We start from the raw sequence: 20769 nt of genomic DNA, 5'->3' as shown, positions 1-20769 counted from the left end.
TTGTGCCTTTGTTTTATCCCTCCAGTAGACTGTATTTTTCCCTCTAGAAAGGAGAGCTGCATGTATGTAGTTGAAATTCCCAGCATTGCACATTATACACAGTCGTCATTTCTAAATTGGATTCTGTGTGTTTTGGTCTAGATATCAGGGCAGGTGTTCATGGGATGGTCTGGGCTCAAAGTAGTTATAATGAAATGTTTTTACAGTCAAGCACACACATATGCTTGATGTCACATACCTGTGTGCACGTGCACACACACACACGCACACACACACACACGTACTCAATTGCGTGTGCACACAGTCTTTTTTCTTCAGTCTACTCCAAATTGCCACAGTCCATGAAGCTTTCGCATCCCAGTAGCTACTCATGATCCAGGAGGAGGCTTGCTGCCTAGGCGGGGCTAAGTGCTCCCTACGAAGGGGCAGTGGGAGAGGACCCCCCAGATGATGAGGTCGTGCTTCGCGAGGCTGGAGACCGAACTCAGCTCTTGGCCTTTCCCTCCTGCGATTCAAGTATCATTCTTCTTTAATAAGTGTTGTGTAAAAGTCTCACCATACGTCAGTTGATGGACTGTTCTCCACTCACCATGTTTATATTGCTTTTGCCTCACTTTGCCTCTGTTTTTTGAATTTTTTATGTATAGATGTAGTTTCATGTAAAATAAATATAATTCTATCTCACGTATTATGTGTGCTTTAAAAAAAGAAAAGATAAAAAGATCTAGTTTTTCTTTTGCTTCTTGCTTTCCCTTCTCCTACTCCTCCCACATCAGTATCTGCCAGTGACCCATGTTAAAGACCTCCTGTGTGTCATCCATGGTTTCTCCATCTCATATACTCTCACACATACACGTATTTGTTTCCACATATGGGATGATGACATAACTCCCTGCCTTTTTTATTCTTACTCAACAAAATTCTGTAGAATTTTTTCCAAGATAACTAATATAATTCAAATTCATTCTTCTTAATAGCTCTGTGCCAGACTCGGTTGTGTTAGGGAGCCATCTCGTATTTAATACCTCTTGCAAGAGATAGTTATTAAATAGTCAACAATTTTGTAAGCAAGTTATAAACTGTAAGTCGCTTGAAATAATCCACAGTAGAAGAATTTACACCATGGAAATTGGCAAGCACTGCAAATCAGGGCCTTTGTTTTTTCAGAAAGCTACCACACCATTGGTTTATAATAATTTATACAAGCAACCACCTCGTGACAGGCTGTTCATTTTATTTCTCCTTCTGTTTTTTTTCTTTCTCCCCACTGTGAACAATGCTGTAATAAGTTCAGGAGATTTTAGCAGTGCTCTAATGGAGTTTTGGCAGTTTCCCCAAAGTCATTTTGAGTCCAGTCTGGGCAGGATATTGGGGTGCTGGAGTCAGACCTGTCTGCAGCTGCCTATTGTTGGCTGTTCCCTCCAGTTTCGCCCTATGTGGATACTTCCTATGAGGGTCTCCCTGGTATTGGCCTCCCATCCTTCTTGCCATTTCACAGGTGTCACAGTCTTCTCCACCTAGGCCCTTCCTGCCTGCTGCCCTTACCTCCTCCACCCTTAGCATTCTGAGAAAGATCCACATAGAATACTAAAGGCACAGTCCCCTGCGTTTTGAAAGCTCTGCATCTGGGAAGGTTGTGGGTGGTGTGGAGGTTGGGTGGGGGTGGCAAGGAGTTGGCTCCTTGGGGTTCAGCCCTTTCAGAAAGTGATGGTACAGCGCTATGTCACTGGTCCCCAGAACTCTGTCTCCAGCCCGCATCCATTTCCCACCCTCCCACTTTTTGTTTCTGTCTGCTGAGCATCTCCACCCATGGCTCACCAGCACCTCAGCCTCAACAAATATCTCCAAAAAACCCCTCCTCTCTCCATCTCTGCCTTGAGCACTGCCATGACTTTGGGAGTTGCTGCCATTCCTTCATCTGCAAGCACCCTGAGAACATCCATTTCTGTGGGATTTAAATGCCACGTGCAGAAAGCCTCGGTGTTCAGCTTAGTTCCCTCCCCCTCTTCCCCTTCAGGGCCTTTCTTCTCCATCTTCGGAAGAAGAGAAAAAATATTTTTCTCCAAATTGAATTTTTCTTTTTCATAGAGTTGTCAAAGAGAATGTGCTTGCACTTAAAGGTAGAAGATAATACTCTTTAGACAGAGAAGCCAAGCGTGAAAGTCTCAAGAGGAAAGTGACATTCAGAGTTGATATATTTACCACGTTTTTATTGATGCAGATGCAAGTGAGAGGCAAGATCCGCTGGGTGACGAGGAAGGCGCAGACTGGGCTCCTCCAGGTTCTCCTTTCACCAGCCGCAAGGGACTCCAGTTCACAGCCCACTGAAGCTAGTTGTGCCCCTTATGACACTGGCCAGGCTGTGGAGGAGGGAGTTGTAAAGCTGAGGCCATCCAAGTCAAAGAATAAAAAATGTTTCTTTTGAGTTTCAATTTTCCATCCACTTGAAAATTACTGAAGGCTGGCAGGCGCACCCATCAGCCCTGGAGGAACACTACCACATTCATCCACCCATTATCTCCTGAGCTGGGTCGTTGAAAAAGTTCCTAAAACATGCAATGATGGGACATAATTGTGTAACAGGCTGTCAAAAGTCTGAAAGTACCAAGGCCTGGCAGCGTTCCAGGAAAACTGAACGATCACTCATGTGCAGAAGTTTGTTTTTTTGAAGCAGAAAAAAACAGGGGAAAAAATGTGGAAGAAATACAACTAGAATGTGGTTTGCTTTTAACAGTGAGTTAGTGCTATAAGAGGGTGGGTCTAAAAATGTGCTTTAAAACTGAGTACCTACTGTGTGCCAGACACTGTTGTAAATATGGAGATTCAAAGATGTTTAAGACACAGTGCTGGTCCTCTGACACAGCTGTCTGCCTGTCTGGGATCAGATACAGGTGGGTTTGAACCACAGCTCCACCACTTACTTGACTAGTTAAGTCATTTAGTCATTTGCCTCCACTCGCTGATCTGCAAAGGGGATGATGATCCCATTTTTGTAAGAATGTGACATAATGTGTAGTTCTTTGCAGAATGGCTGGTATACAGTAAATGGTCATAAACCTTAGTTTTCTCCTGCCTTCCCCAACCCACCTTCTCCCACCTCTCATATCAATAAGCCATTCTCTCCACTGCTGTGTTCCCAGTGTCTGGAGGAGTGCACCCTGGCATGTGGGGAGGGCTGGGGGCTGTCATGACATCATGTGCAAAGCTGCACTTCAGGAGAAATAAAGGAAGATGTTCAGAGGAGATCAAGAAGAAAACAAGAGGAATGGTGGATGGGCACTGGTGAAAGAACCCCACATCTGGTCCGGAAAAGAGAAGATTCAGGTTTGGCTAGGAACGGTTGGAGGCCTGTATTCCTCTGCTAGGGTTTCTTGTTCTGGAAAGAGAGAGAAGTGTGTGTTGGAAAGCTGGGCCATCATTTAAACTCCCTCTTTCTACTTTAGTCCTTATACTAAAAAAAAAAACAAACAGTTGTCAGTTACCCCATTGCTAAAGCATGAAAGGAGATTAATAACAATAATAGTTCATGTAGAGATGATGTTCCATGAAAATAGCCCTCCATTCCATCTCCCACGGTTCAGAGAAATGGGGCCTGAGAAGCAGTAGAATTATGAGTGATGCACTTACAGAGACAGAAATAACCCACCACCTCAGAATAATCCTCTCACTTTCCTTATCTGGGTTCTCCATTAGATTCAATTTGCTTTTCTCAAATTAAACCAAATTTTTAGTGGTGATTTAAGATAGTCCTGAAATTTAAGCCGTTAGTGCAAAAGTATCTTTACTCACAGGCGCCGGTGCCCGGGCTTATCACCCAGATCCAGGTGGAGACTGGGCAGCGGCTCCCGCGCCGTCCCCGCCCCCGGAGCCTTGGCGACCCGGCAGCGCTCCGCCCGCCGCCGCCTCTCCCGGAGCCGAGGCCGCCGCCGCAGTCAGAGCCTCGGATGCCAGCGCAGGCCGAGGTGTTCTCCCTTCGGCCCCTTTTCCTCGCATTCCTTTTAAGTGCGAACGTAGGGCTTACTTGGAAATGATCATCCTTCTCATCCTTTGCAGGCAGGCGCTGGTCTTGATTCAGCCCCTTAATTTTCAAAGGAGAAATTGAATCCTGCCTTCGCCGAGTATTTTCACTCAGCTCCTCTCCAAGGCTATGACCATGAACTCTTTTGAAGGCAGCCAGAAAAGCTTGATTTGGGGGAAATTATGTGTATAGAGGGATGAATGAAGAACACCTAGTTCCTTCATTGATCCGCATGTTGCGAGCTGTATGACGGGGTCAGCTGGATCGCGCGATGGCTGTGCTCTCGGACCACGAGTTTGACCCCAGGGGAATCGCTTTCACCGAGAAGTCGCTCAGAATGTGTTGTTCGCTGCAGAGCTCGGCAGAAGTAAGCCGCCTTGGGCAGTATCCGTCCGCAGCTCTTACGGGGTGTTGTTTAGGACCGTGCCCTGCACCGCCGCAGGTCCGTCTCCCTGATGAGGGACCACGCGAGGACTCCTCCCGGCGCCGGCGGCGGTGTTGGCCACTGGAAAAGCAGTGCCTCTTCCGAGCAACTGGCTTGGTCTTCCCTCTGACCTGCTGAGGCCTGTAAAGGCGAGGAGCTCCTCTTTGCTGGGTCTCTAGGAAGGTCTGAGGCAGATCTGTGCAGATCCTTCGCATCCCACCCCACCTCCGCATTTCCTTTGCTAGTCACTCCAGCTCTATTCTTTCTTCGCCTGGATTCCTTCCACCCCCTAACCCCCTTTTTTTTCCTTTCTATCATACGTACTTTTGTCAGCAACACAAACCTTTCTAAAATATAGGGGGAACTACATTTCAGAAATTATACGATGCCTTGAATGATTTCCTAACAGTTTCTGTTATGTACCTTTAAGCTTCTTAAGTAGATGATAGTCAAAAAAAGAGGAGGGTGGCCTGAACTTCCTGTTTGGGGTTGATACCGGATGCCCAGTGTGATTGTATTAGGGGTTGGGAACTTTGGGAAGTGGTTAGTGAGACAGGGTAGGGTGAGGGCCTGGGATGGTGGGGGGCGGGGGGGCAAAGCGAGATAATCCACTGTGGGATTTGCTTTGGCCTGCTGGGGGGCCCAGTTTGTTTTTCTGACTTTACCCAGGTGCTGCTTTTCTTCCTCCAGCCCTAAACAAATGATTTGCAACTTGGGCAATGTAGCAAACAAGCCCAAAACAACATAGTAAAAACAGGAAAGATTCCAACTTGAAAATAAGATTGTATTTTAAAACCCAATTAGTTGAAAGTAAGTTTCTTAACAAACAATAACTCAGCCCACCTTCAGAGCAAAGTAGGCAGCCTTGAGAGATATGTTCCTAGACCACGAAGATGCTATCCTGGGAGGAAATCAGAGCAGTAAATTTCTTGTGAATAACCAGGAAGACTAATAGGAAATTTAGTGTTTCTTCAAAGGTAAACATTTTGGGACCACTTAGCAGGTGTACAACCTTAGTCCTTTGTCTCTCAACCACCTATAAAACCCCTAGACAGCGCACCATCCAGGGCTCTTGTCTCCTCCTGGCATGAGCCCGGAGCTCCGTCCTCTTGCTTTCTCTCTAAATAAAAGCCTCTGCCTTGCCCTCCTACCTTGAGTGTTTGAGAAGTTCATTCTTTGGCTCAGTGAACAAGAACCCCGGCATCATTAGGACGTGAACGTGGAGTCCTCATAAGTGGGCTTAGAGCCTTAAAAGAAAAAATGTGAGAGAACATCTCTGGGCTATGTGAGAATACAGCAGGAAGACAGCTATCACAAACCAGGAAGAGGGGGCTCAGCAGACAGAATGTGCTGGCACCTTGATCTTGGACTCTGCAGCCTCCAGAAGTGTGAGAAGTAAATGTCTGTTAAGCCACCCAGTCTGCAGTATATTCTGTTACAGCAGGCCCAAGGAGCTGGGACAGAGAGTAACTTTTTCCCCCACTTCTCTTATGTTTCTCATTGTATCAGTTTGGGTTCTCTGAGAGGAAAAATGCCAAAACAGAATTAGACATGCAAGAAATTTACTTGGGGGGAGGGGGAACACTGGTAAAGGATGAAGTGCCAAGGGGCAGGTGTAAGCAGGGAGGGCCTCCGACTACAGCAACCTCTGAGAGAGTCTCAGCCAGACCACTGGGAGCCCCAGGGCAAATATTTCCCAGCAGAGGAGTCTGCATTGCACAGGGACAGCCAGGACAGATGACACCTGCCATGCCTGGTCCTTGGCTACAGCTGGGGAAGCCTGGGGAGGGCATGAGCTCAGCATGGATACTTGGGGAGATCTAACCATGCAGCAGTTGGAGGCTGTTCACACCAACTACCATCCTCTCTGCATGTTCTCCCGAGGGCCATGCGAGTGGCACACCTCGCTGCTGCCACACTCACAGCACCCAACTCCTCAATACACTGCAGTTCAACACTCTCAGCAGTGTGCACCACACCTTCCGGTTTCTCCCCATCGGCAAAATGTAGCTGTTTTGCATGCTGTCCTCTTATGGGAGAGCGCCAGGGGTGCAGGTTCTGAAGCTGTCTCCCAGGTCTGTAGCCTGAACCTGCTGCCTTCCAGGGGTAGGAACTGGGACAAAGCATTGAACTTTGTGCCTCGGTTTCCTCACCTACAAAAGAATGACGATAACAATACCTGTCTCAGGGGGTTGTAAAAAATGCTACATGTGAAGTACTCAGAGCTTTGGAAATAATAAGTTCTCAAACAATATTAATTAACAATTGCTATGGTCTGAATGTGTATCCCCAGAATTCATTATGTTGAAATCCACCTCTCAAGGTGATGGTATTAGGAGGCAGGCCTCTGGGAGGTGATCAGGCCATGAAAGTCATAATAGGAGTAGTATCCTGAAAAAGGGACCCTGAAGAGCTCCCTAGCTCCCTTCAGCCCTGCGAGGATGCACGGAGAAGGCCGAGCCCCTGGGGAGGGCCCTCGCCTGACCACGCAGGGACCCTGCCTTGATCTTGGACTTCTAGCCTCTAGAACTGTGAGGAATAGATTTCTGTTGTTTCTGAGCTACCCAGTCTATGGTATTTTGTTATAGCAGCCCAAACAGACTAAGACAGTTAATTAAAAATGATTTAAGTTCTCAGTCAAAATTAATATATTAATATGATGTGTCTCCTATTAACACTTCTGCTTTGAAATTTTGCCTTTCAATTTAAACCATTAAAAAACTAGTAGGCATTTCGAGCAGACTGGCAGATGGCTCTAAGGAACCCTTCATATCATTTAATATCGTTTCATATAGTTTGGGGTTTTACCAATGGGTTTCAGCCATGAACAAGTTCAGTATGGATTCCATGAGATGGAAAAAAAATGACAGTGGAACGTTCATGGGATGAAAGGGTTGATACCCAACTGAATTCCTACAGTGGCAGGTCAGTCACTATAATCCCATCCACTCAGAGCGAGTCTGCATATAAAAAGCCCGTCTCTGCCTCTGGGCCTTTCCACACCCACAGCCGTCTCAGTCTCTGTCCTTGGTGCTGCCACCACTCCAGCCTCTGCTCTCCTGCAGCTGTGCAGCAGCCCAGAGCACTGGGCGGAGCTCTTTATGTACAGTCAGTAACAACGTATTGCCCACACGCGGGTAGTGAGCGGGCGACTAGGGCCAGGGGAGAGTCCTGGCCGCAGGAGCCCTCCCTTTCTCCACAGCTGGTATCGATTGTCTGGCTTTGGAATCAGGCATAAAGTAGTTAGCTTAAAGCCTAACATGTAGCAAACACTCGAAATAGCAGCTCTTTCTACCATGAGCACTCATTGTATTTAAGGTAGTCTCCATCTTAATCTTTCCTTTTCATTATTTCATTTATTCAACATTTTTTGTAGGTGTCAAACCTACAAATTCAGCATTTGTCGGTGTCAAACAGTGTGGCAAATTTCAGAACCAAAGATTAATCAGACATAGTTCTTTCCTCCCACACACCAGATGGAAGAGGAGAGAAAGAAGGTATAGGCCCTCTGCACCTCTGTAGAGGGCGGGATAAGGTGGCAGGACAGCAGAGAAGAGGAAGACATCCTTCCAGCTGGGATTCAGGAAGATATTCTGGATAATAGATCTTTCACCTGGTAAATGCCAAAATATACACCCACAGGGTCCAGGTAGGTACAGAAAAGAGCCCTTTAGAAAGGGAAAGCCCTGGGGCATCATGTTTAACATCTGCCATAGCCTGCGAGGGGCATATTAGTGTCTTCAAGGAGGGGCCGCTTTACAGGAGTCAGCTGCCTCTCACATAGTATCACACATATAAATGGCAGAACTACACAGTGAATCAGAAATAATGAGACCGAGAGCTTCTAGCCAGTCGTCAGCTTCTTCTCAGCATTCTACAAACAATGCTCATCTCTAGATGCTCTTCCTGGGCTGGTGGAGACGCAAGCATCAGGCCCTTTCCTTTCTTTAGCTGCAGACCATTCACAGAAAAATCCCACCTGGAGCCTGCACCCAATTAAGGACCATCTCCCTTCTCCTGCACAGTCTGAATTTGCTTCAAATTGTGTCACTCTTTTGATTTGTTCATATTCTGTCTTCTTAGCCTTCGCTTCCCCACATTCTCCACTAGGCTGCTCCTAAAATACTTGCAGTCTGACAGCTCACATCCTTTGTGTTTCTCTTCCTCAAAGCCTCCCCTAGGAGATCACCGTGTTGGAGATTTCCCATGAGCTGTGCTGGTCCTCAGAGACATTTCAACTGGGTTCCATTTTGCCAGAAACCCTGGACTTTTTTCTGTCTGACTTTAATAGCCAGGAGAGGCATTGGCTAGACAGGTAATCTCATTTAATTTCCCTGATTTGATTGTGGCAGTCCAGATTCCACCAGGCTCTCGCTCTCAGAAGGCTCACCCTTGGCACCCAGCACCCAGGCTATGAGGAAGCCTGAACTAGCCCAGCAGAGGTCACATGGAGATGCAGGCCCTCAGCCAGCATCAGCCACCCAACATGTGAAAGAACCTTCAAATGGTTTTAAGTGCTGAGCCTTTGATTCATGCAACTGAGACCATCAGGGAGCAAAGAGAAGCTGTCCCTGCTGTTCCTTATGCATAAACCCCAGATCCAGAGAGCATAATAAGTAGTTGTTTTATGCCACTAAATTGGAGTGATTTGTTAAGCAGCCATAGTAACTGAAATTCCATTCACAAATATGGAAGTGCTTCAGCAAATCCATCTATGAGTACACTTTTCGGAAACATCTTCTCTCTCTGGAGTCTTTTTAAATTAAGTGTTTATTTACTTTTTTGGCTGATGCCCCCCTTGATGCTCCCATGACTCTGACTTCCAGACTTTTCCAGCAGTGTGCATTTTGTTGGATGCTTCCGGCATTCTTCATGTGAGCACAGTGGGCCTGGGCCAACTTCAGCTCCCTTCGCTGTCTCCTAGAAACTTCACTTGTCAGTACTGAAGCTGAACTGCCAGCCATCTCAGGAAGTAAGTCTATCCTGGGTGGCCAAGCAAGGCTTGCATTCTTTAATCTATTTTCTCTCTAAAAAGAGCAGTTTTCATTACATATGCTTATGTCTGAAACTCAAAGTGCTGCTCTTTTTCTGGAGAGCCTTCCTCCACCTTGCCCATTGGCCACAGTCAGCAGTGCATCCTCTAGGAGACTTCTCCTAACCATACCCTCTCCTTGGACAAAACCCGAGGCCCTGTGCCCATAGCAAACATCTGGGGCAGCCCAGAGCAGTTTGGCAGGGGCAGGACTGTGACGGGCTAGGCATTTGCTGTCAGGCAGTCCAGGACATGAAACTTGCTTTGCCACTTAATTTCGAGCTGTGGACTGTGAACAAAGTAAGTCCACCACCCATAAAATAGGGATAATAATGCCTGTCTCTTAGTGTTGTTGGGGAGAAAAGAAGATCAGGTATGGAAAGTGCTTATGCTTATGTCTGGAACATAGGCAGAACCTGATCAAGAAAGTCATCATTAGTACCACCTCTGCTATCACCTTCACCTGCACTGCCACCAACAAAAGGGCCATCACCTCCACCACCTGCATCGCCACAAATGCCAATACCACCACCAGCACCACCTCTACCCCCACCGCCTCCCCGGCCATTTTTGCTCATTCATTTGGCTCACTGTGGGGAAAATTGAAGTCCCTATGGCCAGGATCCTCACCTGACCCTAAAGTACATGATGATGTAACTGGCCGGCTGCGGCTGCGAGGCTACTGCTTCCACACCCAGACAATAAACTATTATTGACTGAGTCACTGTATAAAGAGCTCTGCCCAATGCTCCAGGCAGAGGCAGAGGAAGGAGGATTACAGTAAGTCGAGGGCTCCACCTATTGCCAGGAGAACAAGCTGGGCAATAAACCCTTTCACCCTAAAAGCGTTCCATTGTCATTGCTCGGTCTCACTGAATCCACAGTGAACTTGCCTGGGGCTGAAACCCATCGGCAAGACACTCACTCACTACAGGAAGCACAGCTCAAAGGCAGGGAAGGTAACTTTGTGTCTCTGCATCCGCAGTGCCTCCACACCGTGCTCTGAAAATAATCTCCACAAATATTAGCTGGAATGAAGGAATGAATGAACAGATGTGGCAGCATCTTAAAATCACCTTTAACTCTATGTAAGTTTATGACAAAGATATGGGGCCTAACACAATTTGAGTTTCTACAGTGTGAAAGGTGCTGAGAGGCACGTGCTCTATGGTATCCCGTGAAATTGTGACCCCAACGACCTCTGTCCCTACTGACCCCTCCCTCACTGTCTCCTGTTTCAGGCCCACCTCCACTGAGAAGAGTCACCACACTCTGCTCAGTGTCTCCCTCTCCTTGTATTCTTAAACTCATCTGTGTTCTTGCTCCCTCAAGAGTCAGTTGTGCTAATCTTAGATTATATTTATGGGAAGCAGTGGTTCTCAAAGTGTGGTTTCCCTGGACGAGCAGCATCAGAATCATCTGGAAACTTGATAAAAATGGAGATTCTTGAGTGAATCTCACCTCAGACTGAGTGAATCGGAAGCTCCAGGAGTGGGCCCAGCACTCTGAGTTTTAACCAGCCCTCCAGATGATTCTGATGCTCACTCAACTTTGAGAACTGCTGATGTGAACCAAACGTCAGTAGGTGTTAAATAGTTACATAGAGATGGTGAAATGGCAAATGGCAAGTTTTCCACCATAACCATTGTAGTGAGGCTATGAGGTGATTTGGAGTTCCCAAAATAAAGGACTAGGTAAGAAGGAATTGTCAGGGCTGAGGCAGCAGGGACGGCAGGGTGTGAAGGACAGGGAGAGAGGTGGGTGTAAATCTTCCAACCGGCCCTTAGCTCAGAAGTGATTATCTTCTGGCTGGCATCACAGGTTTGTAAACTTCTTCCATCTCCGTAGCCAAACTGTGACATTCAGATGGGATTTTCCATGGCGCCCTATGCAACAGGGGAGGCAGAGTTCCGGCTGAGGACTGGGGCGCCCAGGGCCTGCAGCTCAGTCCTTGTGTTAGCCTGTGAGTTACTCAGAGAAGTCACTCACTGAGCTTCTTTGTGATTCTATAAAGCCGTTAACAGAGCTATTGGCCCTGACGCACCAGGGTAAAGCCATGAAAGCTGTCAGGGACCAATGGGAGACTGTTGACAAAGAACAGAGTGGTGCAGTGGCATTGGGGCCCCTTCTGTGTGCCTGTGGTGGGCACCACCACACAGGATGCACACAGCCAGGTCCATCTAGAAGCGGGGCCAGGCCCAAACACCCAGCTAGTCCTGACCACGAACCCTTGAGGACAGCTCTGGGCATTTAGCTACTGCCAGCCCAGTGCTCCTGCATAACAGATGTTCAAGAAATCCTTATGGAATGGCAGAGCAAACCACCCCTGGGGCGGGGATGCTCACGTAGGAGAGCCCAGCTGAGAGTGGAGGTCAGCCGGCTGCCTGGGCTCAGCATGGCAGCTCAGTTGGACATGAAAGGTGTACGTGGTCACCCTTCACATCCATAGCAAGCTCCTGGTTTTCCTCCCATCCCGCTGTGAGGGAGGAGCTGGGAAGACAGGGAAGACAGATCCCAGAGCCCCCAGCCCCAGAGGCGCAGCACCCACTGGCTAGTGAACCTCACTGCCTCCACCACGGGCAGAAGCGCGGGTGGCGTTTTCTGCCCAGTTGCTTTTTCTTGTGGCTAATTGAAGCTGCTTCTTACTGGCAGAACTCTTAGAACGAAGGGAATCGAGGTGAAAGTCGACTGCACTCAACCTGACCAGGTGGGCTGCTGCCCTTCCCCTCTCCCATCCCACGAGAGAGCTTCCGTCCATAGGAAGGACGCATGTCTGACCTCAGACAGAACACTTTCTCTTCCATCCACTTATCTATGATGGGATTTGCTATGCATTTACAAATAAATAAATGACAAGAGTTGGATTTTTATTAAAGATGACATTTTTAACATTAGCCCGGAAAGACTAGGGCAAAGACTATTATGGACTGAACGTTTGTGTCCCCCAAATTTCATATGTTGAATCTCTGTCTCTCTCTCTCTGTCCACTGCACCCACCAAGGAAAGGCCCTGTGAGGTCAGCAACAAGGCCTTCCCCAAGCGCAGAAAGTGTTCCTCACCAGGAACTGGCCGGCACCCTGGCATCTCTCTCCAGCCTCCAGAACTGCAAAGAAATAAATTTCTGTTGTTTATCTGTTCAGACTATGATAGCTTGTGGTGGCAGGCCGAGACAGGTATGAAACAGAGAGGGCTGGAGCCAGGACCCAGCTCCAAAGCTGCCTCTCTCCTGGCGGTTGGAACCAGGCCTGGGGTTTCTTAGCAGCTCTAGGGCAAGAGCCCTGTCAGCTCCAGCTGGGCCTTGGGGCAGACCCCCCTATCCCTGCTGCTGGCCTGCCTGCTCCCCAGGATTCTCATGCCAGCAACCAGTCACACATGTCCCTCACACCCCCTACCGACCCGCTCCAGACCCTGGCTATAGAACAGCCTGGAGCCGGGCCCTCTTGGAGCCAAAGAGCAAATAGTGTGTGCATTTGGGGGCAGTAGGAGGTTGAAGAGACACACACAGCGCACAATCAGCAGTTCTCAATTCCTGCCTTTCCTCCCCACAGCTGAGCTGACTGCGGGTTTTAGGGATCCTAATTACCGTAAATGTGAGTTTGGCGTATTGTTGGTGCCAACATCTATTCGGAGGAGGAGACAGTGTCCCCTCGGCTGCCTGAGCCCAAGCCCTGCTCCTCAGCACTGCTCCTCACCCTGCCCCTCAGCCCACGGCTCAGCTGGATCCTTACACAAGGCAGGATGAGGGCATGCCAGCAAAGTTGTCACCATGTGTACATTAAAGAGAAAAGGGTTATAAAACCCAGGGGGAGAAAAAGTTCTTATCTATAGTAGTCGTCGAGTTCATACAAAAAAAAAATAGAGAGGGCTGCTTGTGCCAGATGCTCCTCAGTTTGGCCCCATCTCCTGTGGCTGGCCTGACCTGTCCTCTGCTCTCCAGTGGGTCAAGGGCCAGGGGTCGGGGGAGCAGATGGTGACCCCGACTTGAGGCGCAGGGAAGGAACCTTTTCTTTTCTTTTCTTGTCCCAAGGGCTTCCTCTTCCCACTGAGACCTCAGTCAGACGAAGTCAGACCAAATAGGGCAGGAGACATGATTTCCAGGGGAGAAAAGGGAATTTTCCACAAATGCAGACTTTCTAGAGCCCAGGTTGCCTGGTTTGGAGGAACTTTCATGTACATTTTAGGGAGCCACATGGTGCCTCTGAAGGAGCAATCCGCCAGGAGCAGGCAGAGTGGGGTGTAGGTGAGGGAGTACCGCCTACGAGCTATGTGACCTCAGGTTAGACAGGCCACCTACCTGCCCAAGGACTCAGTCTCCTCATCTGTGAAATGGAGAAAACACATCCTGTTCTGGCTGTTTCACAGCTGTCAGGATGAGAATCAAACAGGAGGAAAAAAAATGTGTACAGAGCTTCTTTGTGGAGAAGTGATAGAAACAAAACAGATTCTTCAAGCAGTTTGAATCTCTCAGAGAAAACGTATAGTGAAAAACAGACAGCGGTAAGTCTGGTAGCAGGAAGCAGAAGCTGCTCTCAGAGCAAGCAACAGTTCGGTGAGGCAGAACCCAGGCCGGCCTTGCTGAGGCATCGTGCTGGTTACGGTGTCTGGGGTCATACCACTGGCTTGTGACTCTGGAGAATGCGAATCCATGTCTTCACAGAATTGATTCACGGGTCCAGGTCAGGCCAGCAGCTCTCTGTTCCATGGGTAGAATGAGTCAAAATGGATTTGGGGCAGAATGAATTGACAGGTCAAGCGTCAGCTAGAAGTGTCACCTGATACAACCCCAGGGCCTAGAAAAGGAACCTGGTAGCTGAAGCCACTGATTTACAGGTAGTCATTCTAAGTGCACAGTGTAGAAGAGAACACCGGCCACCACTGGCCTAATAATAATAGCTGTTTGCCGTTAAGTGGTCATTATGTACCAGGCACCATATAAAGCTCTTTATAAGTATTACCACTTTTAATTATCTGAAAATCCAATAGAGTAGCTATTGCCATTTTATATATAAGAAAACCATATTTCAGAGAGGTTTATGTGGTACATAAATACATGTATATGTAAGTATACATGAAGGTATATGTGATACATAAGTCTGAGTCTAACCACTATACCAGCATTTCTCACTCAGGAGAGGGTCAGATTCACCTCAAGGCTTACTCGAAACAGACTTCTGGGCCCCGTACTCAGAGTGCCTGGTTCAAGAGGCCTGGGGAGGATCTGAGAATTTGTATTCTAACAGGTTCCCCTTTGCTGCTTCCGGTCCTATGGAGCAGCCATGGAGAACTGGGGTGCTTTGCCAACTGCCTCTCATACAGTCAGGGAACCCTGTAGCAGGGCCATGCAAACCGGCCAAAGGGAACCCACCTGGTGTGTGCACTGGTAGCTAAAGGTCCCACCTTTCCTCAATGCCCTCCCCAGAAGTGACTTTCCTCATTCAGGAGCCTATCTAATCTGGACATAGCAAACATGGAGACTATCAACTTTCTAGAAAATTGTTTGCTGGCTTTCTCTCAGTTCCTCACTCACCTGATTCATCATCTGTTCAAAATAGTCATTAGCCTTCCAAGTGCCAGGATCTGGAAGGGTCTCTTACAGGATCTCAGAATTGGGAGGGATCTAAGGGGCCCTCCTGCTGAATCCTCTTTGCACAGCAGGAGGTCAGTGATTACTGAGGCAAGGTGCCCATAGCTCCGGGAGAAGGCAGTTCTATGAACCTCGCGGAGGGGTTTCCAGATGCTCTCTCCTCCCTTCTCTGGTAAACTAGTTGGCTTCTCCCTGGTTGTTTGCATTAAGTTCGTCCATAACCCTTCTCAAATGCTTGAATTTCTGTCTTAGCCTCCTATCGTGGGTTACATGTTGGCCCCCAAAAGGTGTGTCTACATTGTAACCCCTGCATACAGGCCATAGACACAGGACTATAATCAAAACCAACCATGCATAAAACATTGTAGGGCACCCAAAAGACAAGATTTTCCTATTTTGAAGTTTTCTGAAATACCATTTGACATCAAGTAATATAATTTTGCCATGGAAAGGACAAGAGACTTATATGGCCTTCAGCACACACACACTAACTGGAGACGCTGCATCTGACCCTGGGTCTTCCTCATCACTCCAGGGAAGCTGGGTACCACTGTGCAAAGGCCATCCAATCCCTGGCTCACTTCACCACTCACCTCTGCCCTTTAGTCCTCGGCCACACCTAGACCTTATCATTACCTGGAACTCTTCTACAATAGAAAATATCACAGCTGCTAGCTGTTAAATACCACACAATAATCTCTCATCCTAATCTCCATCCTTCCTGAACTTTCATTTTCTTGCATGCACCTCCCCTGTTCTTGGACCTCATCAAAATCTCCTTGCCCACTACTCCTTCATTCTCCCCACCTCCCATCTGTCAGTCTCACGTCCTGTGCTCTGCAGTGTTGATCCCATGGACCATCAACAACTTTTCTGTCATTTCCAATTCCTTTATCCCATCGACATTATTTTTGCATTCATTGGCAAAGCCCTAGTTCTGGATGTTTCAGCCCACCTGCTTTCTTCCTTCTTGCTCTCAGACTTCAAAACATGGCAGGAGACTGTCATCTTCATGTGCAGATCGAAGTCACTGAAAATGGGCAAAGGTCTCCAAATTCAGAAGGGCACCAGTGCCGCCTGGCAAGCCTTCATGGTTTCTAGTCAGCAGCCCAGCCCAGGCAAGAGCTCTCACGTGCAAAGCATTGTTGTGGGTGGCAAGGTCTCACTTCTGTTGATTGAAATCAACATGGCTATTATATTAAGAAGGGTAAGGTTTATTCATAGTCTCACTGAGAACCATGGCCTAAAAATGTTAGGAATGTTAGGTAAAAAGATAGACATTAGTGGCTGGAAAAGGGGAAGATAAGGTTCAGGGAAAAAGCCACCCAAACCCTGCCTGGGTAGGGGGTCCCATGTGAGGACAACAAAGGCTTTGCAGGTCCCAGGCAGATATCAACATAGGCACAATCAAACAGAACTAAGAGCTGCCCAAATTACACCTCATCACGAGAAAGACCGTTATCACTTAGAGGGATGGCTGTATAAATGGACTTGTCAATCAAATAATCCCCCTTTGTTAAGCAATGAGGTGCCTCCCAGCCAGAATGCAATACATAGGCCTCCTGCCTAAGGGATTGGGCCTTTGCTTACCTTGACTCGGGCTCTCTACTCCCTTTGGAATGAGTTCAAATAAAACTTATGCTTGCTTTGCTATGGTGTCTGTGCCTTTCAGTTCTTTATTGTAGTGGGGACAAGGACCACGACCAAGGAGAAGGAACTCAACCCGTAACAAAAACAGTTAGAGCTACAGCTAGACTGTTTCATCTCCTTCGTGTTAAGACAGTTTATATGCAGTGTACAGCAGGGGACGTGTGCAAGGAAGAAGTTACATTCATTAATACATCAAAGCATTGTACCGAGGATACATTTGGTTCAGTGTCCTCAAAGTACAGTCTATGCACATTCTGGTGCTATTTGTGTGAGAGAGGAGGTGAGGGCTAAGGCTGTTACTTCTTTTCTTAAAGAATTCTACTGAGGACATGAGAACTTGACTCCAGTTTGTTTTCCTTGATCATTCAAGGCTGTTTTTTTCTCTTCTCAGTCATGGGTAAGGGGCTGTTTTGGTGGGTGCTTTTTGGAAGTCTTAAAGGGGCAAGACGGGACACTTAATCCAGAGGTAGGGAATCCGGAGACCTCTGGGCACACTAACCCCTGGGCTGCAGGGAGCAGGGAGGACCCTTACAGAGATAAATAGCCTCCAGGCCACTCCCCCTCCAACGGGACTCCACCACTTTGGAGCAGAGGCCCAAATCAGGCCACACACACAGCAACAGCAGAGGTAAACTCCATAGCATCCCGGAAGGAAGCAGAATCCCTGTCTGCGTGCAGCTGCCCAGCACAAGCCACTAGAGGTCGCTGTTCTCCCAGGAGAGGAGGGCCACAAACCAACAAGAAGGGAAATTCTTCCAGACGTCACTCATTCCAGCCCTGCAAAGTATTCCTATGACCATGAAAAGGCAAAGCTACAGGCCGACAAAGATCACAGAGACAACACCAGAGAAGGAGACAGACCTAACCTGTCTTCCTGACAAAGAATTCAAAATAAGAATCATAAACATGCTGACAGAGATGCAGAGAAATATGCAAGAGAAATGGGATGAATTCCGGAGGGAGATCACAGATGCCAGAAAGGAGATTACAGAAATGAAACAAACTCTGGAAGGGTTTATAAGTAGAATGGATAGGATGTAAGAGGCCACTGATAGAATTGAAACCAGAGAACAGGAACACATAAAAGCTGACATAGAGAGAGATAAAAGGATCTACAGGAATGAAACAATGTTAAGAGAACTGTGTGACCAATCCGAAAGGAAAAATATCCATATTATAGGTGTTGCAGAAGAAGAAGAGAGAGAAAAAGAGATGGAAAGTATCTTAGAAGAAATAATTGCTGAAAACTTCCCCAAACTGGGGGAGGAAATAATCGAACAGACCACGGAAATACACAGAACCCCCAACAGAAAGGATCCAAGGAGGACAACACCAAGACACATAATAATTAAAATGGCAAAGATCAAGGACAAAGAAAGAGTTTTAAAGGCAGCTAGAGAGAAAAAGGTCACCTAGAAAGGAAAACCCATCAGGCTAACATCAGACTTCTCGTCAGAAACCCTACAGGCCAGAAGAGAATGGCATGATATATTTAATACAAAGAAACAGAAAGGCCTTGACCCAAGGATACTGTATCCAGCACGACTATCATTCAAATATGACGGTGGGATTAAACAATTCCCAGACAAACAAAAGCTGAGGGAATTTGCTTCCCACAAACCACCTCTACAGGACGTCTTACAGGGACTGCTCTAGATGGGAGCACTCCTAGAAAGAGCACAGCACAAAACACCCAACATATGAAGAATGGAGGAGGAGGAATAAGAAGGGAGAGAAGAAAAGAATCTCCAGACAGTGTATATAACAGCTCAATAAGCGAGCTAAGTTAGGCAGTAATATACTAAAGAGGCTAACCATGAACCTTTGGTAACCACAAATTTAAAGCTTGCAATGGCAATAAGTACATATCTTTCAATAGTCACCCTAAATGTTAATGGGCTGAATGCACCAATCAAAAGACACAGAGTAATAGAATGGATAAAAAAGCAAGACCCATCTATATGCTGCTTACAAGAAACTCACTTCAAACCCAAAGACATGTACAGACTAAAAGTCAAGGGATGGAAAAACATATCTCAAGCAAACAACAGCAAGAAGAAAGCAGGGGTTCCAGTACTAATATCAGACAAAATAGACTTCAAAACAAAGAAAGTAACAAGAGATAAAAAGGACACTACACAATGATAAAGGGCTCAGTCTAACAAGAGGATATAACCATTCTAAATATATATGCACCCAACACAGGAGCACCAGCATATGTGAAACAAATACTAACAGAACTAAAGGGGGAAATAGACTGCAATGCATTCATTCTAGGAGACTTCAACACACCACTCAACCCAAAGGATAGATCCACCGGGCAGAAAATAAGTAAGGACACGGAAGCACTGAACAACACAGTAGAGCAGATGGACCTAATAGACACCTATAGAACTCTACTTCCAAAAGCAACAGGATATACATTCTTCTCAAGTGCACATGGAACATTCTCCAGAAAAGACCACATACTAGCCCACAAAAAGAGCCTCAGAAAATTCCAAAAGATTGAAATCCTACCAACCAACTTTTCAGACCACAAAGGCATAAAACTAGAAATAAAGTGTACAAAGAAAGCAAAGAGGCTCACAAACACATGGAGTCTTAACAACATGCTCCTGAATAATCAATGGATCAATGACCAAATTAAAATGGAGATCCAGCAATATATTGAAACAAATGACAACAACAACACTAAGCCCCAACTTCTGTGGGACACAGCAAAAGCAGTCTTAAGAGGAAAGTATATAGCAATCCAAGCATATTTAAAAAAGGAAGAACAATCCCAAATGAACGGTCTAATGTCACAATTATCAAAATTGGAAAAAGAAGAACAGATGAGGCCAAAGGTCAGCAGAAGGAGGGACATAATAAAGATCAGAGAAGAAATAAATAAAATTGAGAAGAATAAAACAATAGCAAAAATCAATGAAACCAAGAGCTGATTCTTCGAGAAAATAAACAATATAGATAAACCTCTAGCCGGACTTATTAAGAAGAAAAGAGCATTAACACAAATAAACAGTATCAGAAACGAGTAAGGAAAAATCACGACGGACCCCACAGAAAACAAATAATTATTAGAGAATACTATGAAAACCTATGTGCTAACAAGCTGGGAAACCCAGGAGAAATGGACAACTTCCGAGAAAAATACAACTTTCCACAATTGACCCAGAAAGAAAGAGAAAATCTAAACAGACCAATTAACAGCAACGAAATTGAAGCGGTAATCGAAAAACTACCAAAGAACAAAACCCCCGGGCCAGATAAATTTACCTCGGAATTTTATCAGACATACAGGGAAGACATAATACCCATTCTCCTTAGAGTTTTCCAAAAAATACACGAGGAGGGGATACTCCCAACCTCATTCTATGAAGCTAACATCACCCTAATACCAAAACCAGGCAAAGACCCCACCAGAAAAGAAAACTACAGACCAATATCCCTGATGAACGTAGATGCAAAAATACTCAACAAAATATTAGCAAACCGAATTCAAAAATACATCAAAAGGATCATACACCATGACCAAGTGGGATTCACCCCAGGGATGCAAGGACGGTACAACATTCGAAAGTCCATCAACATCATCCACCACATCAACAAAAAGAAAGACAAAAACCACATGATCATCTCCATAGATGCTGAAAAAGCATTTGACAAAGTTCAACATCCATTCATGATAAAAACTCTCAGCAAAATGGGAATAGAGTGCAAGTACCTCAACATAATAAAGGCCATATATGATAAACCCACAGCCAACATCATATTGAACAGCGAGAAGCTGAAAGCATTTCCTCTGAGATCGGGAACTAGACAGGGATGCCCACTCTCCCCACTGTTATTTAACATAGTACAGGAGGTCCTAGCCACGGCAATCAGACAAAACAAAAACACACAAAGAATCCAGATTGGTAAAGAAGAAGTTAAACTGTCATTATTTGCAGATGACATGATACTGAACATAAAAAACCCTAAAGACTCCACCCCAAAACTAGTAGAACTGATATTGGAATACAGCAAAGTTGCAGGATACAAAATCAACACACAGAAATCTG

At 46.4% G+C, this 20769-nt stretch overlaps 1 protein-coding gene across 1 annotated transcript in view; it reads left to right on the top strand.

Moving 5' to 3' along the window:
• The window catches only part of LOC130680517 (uncharacterized), a 634026-nt gene that overhangs the window by 348431 nt on the left and 264826 nt on the right, over positions 1 to 20769 (top strand). The window lies entirely within an intron of this gene.

This window comes from Manis pentadactyla, chromosome 14 (genome assembly GCF_030020395.1).
Source record: "Manis pentadactyla isolate mManPen7 chromosome 14, mManPen7.hap1, whole genome shotgun sequence".
Lineage (NCBI taxonomy): Eukaryota > Metazoa > Chordata > Mammalia > Pholidota > Manidae > Manis > Manis pentadactyla.
Note: the sequence above shows the minus strand (reverse complement) of the source record. Positions and strands in the feature narration are given on the sequence as shown.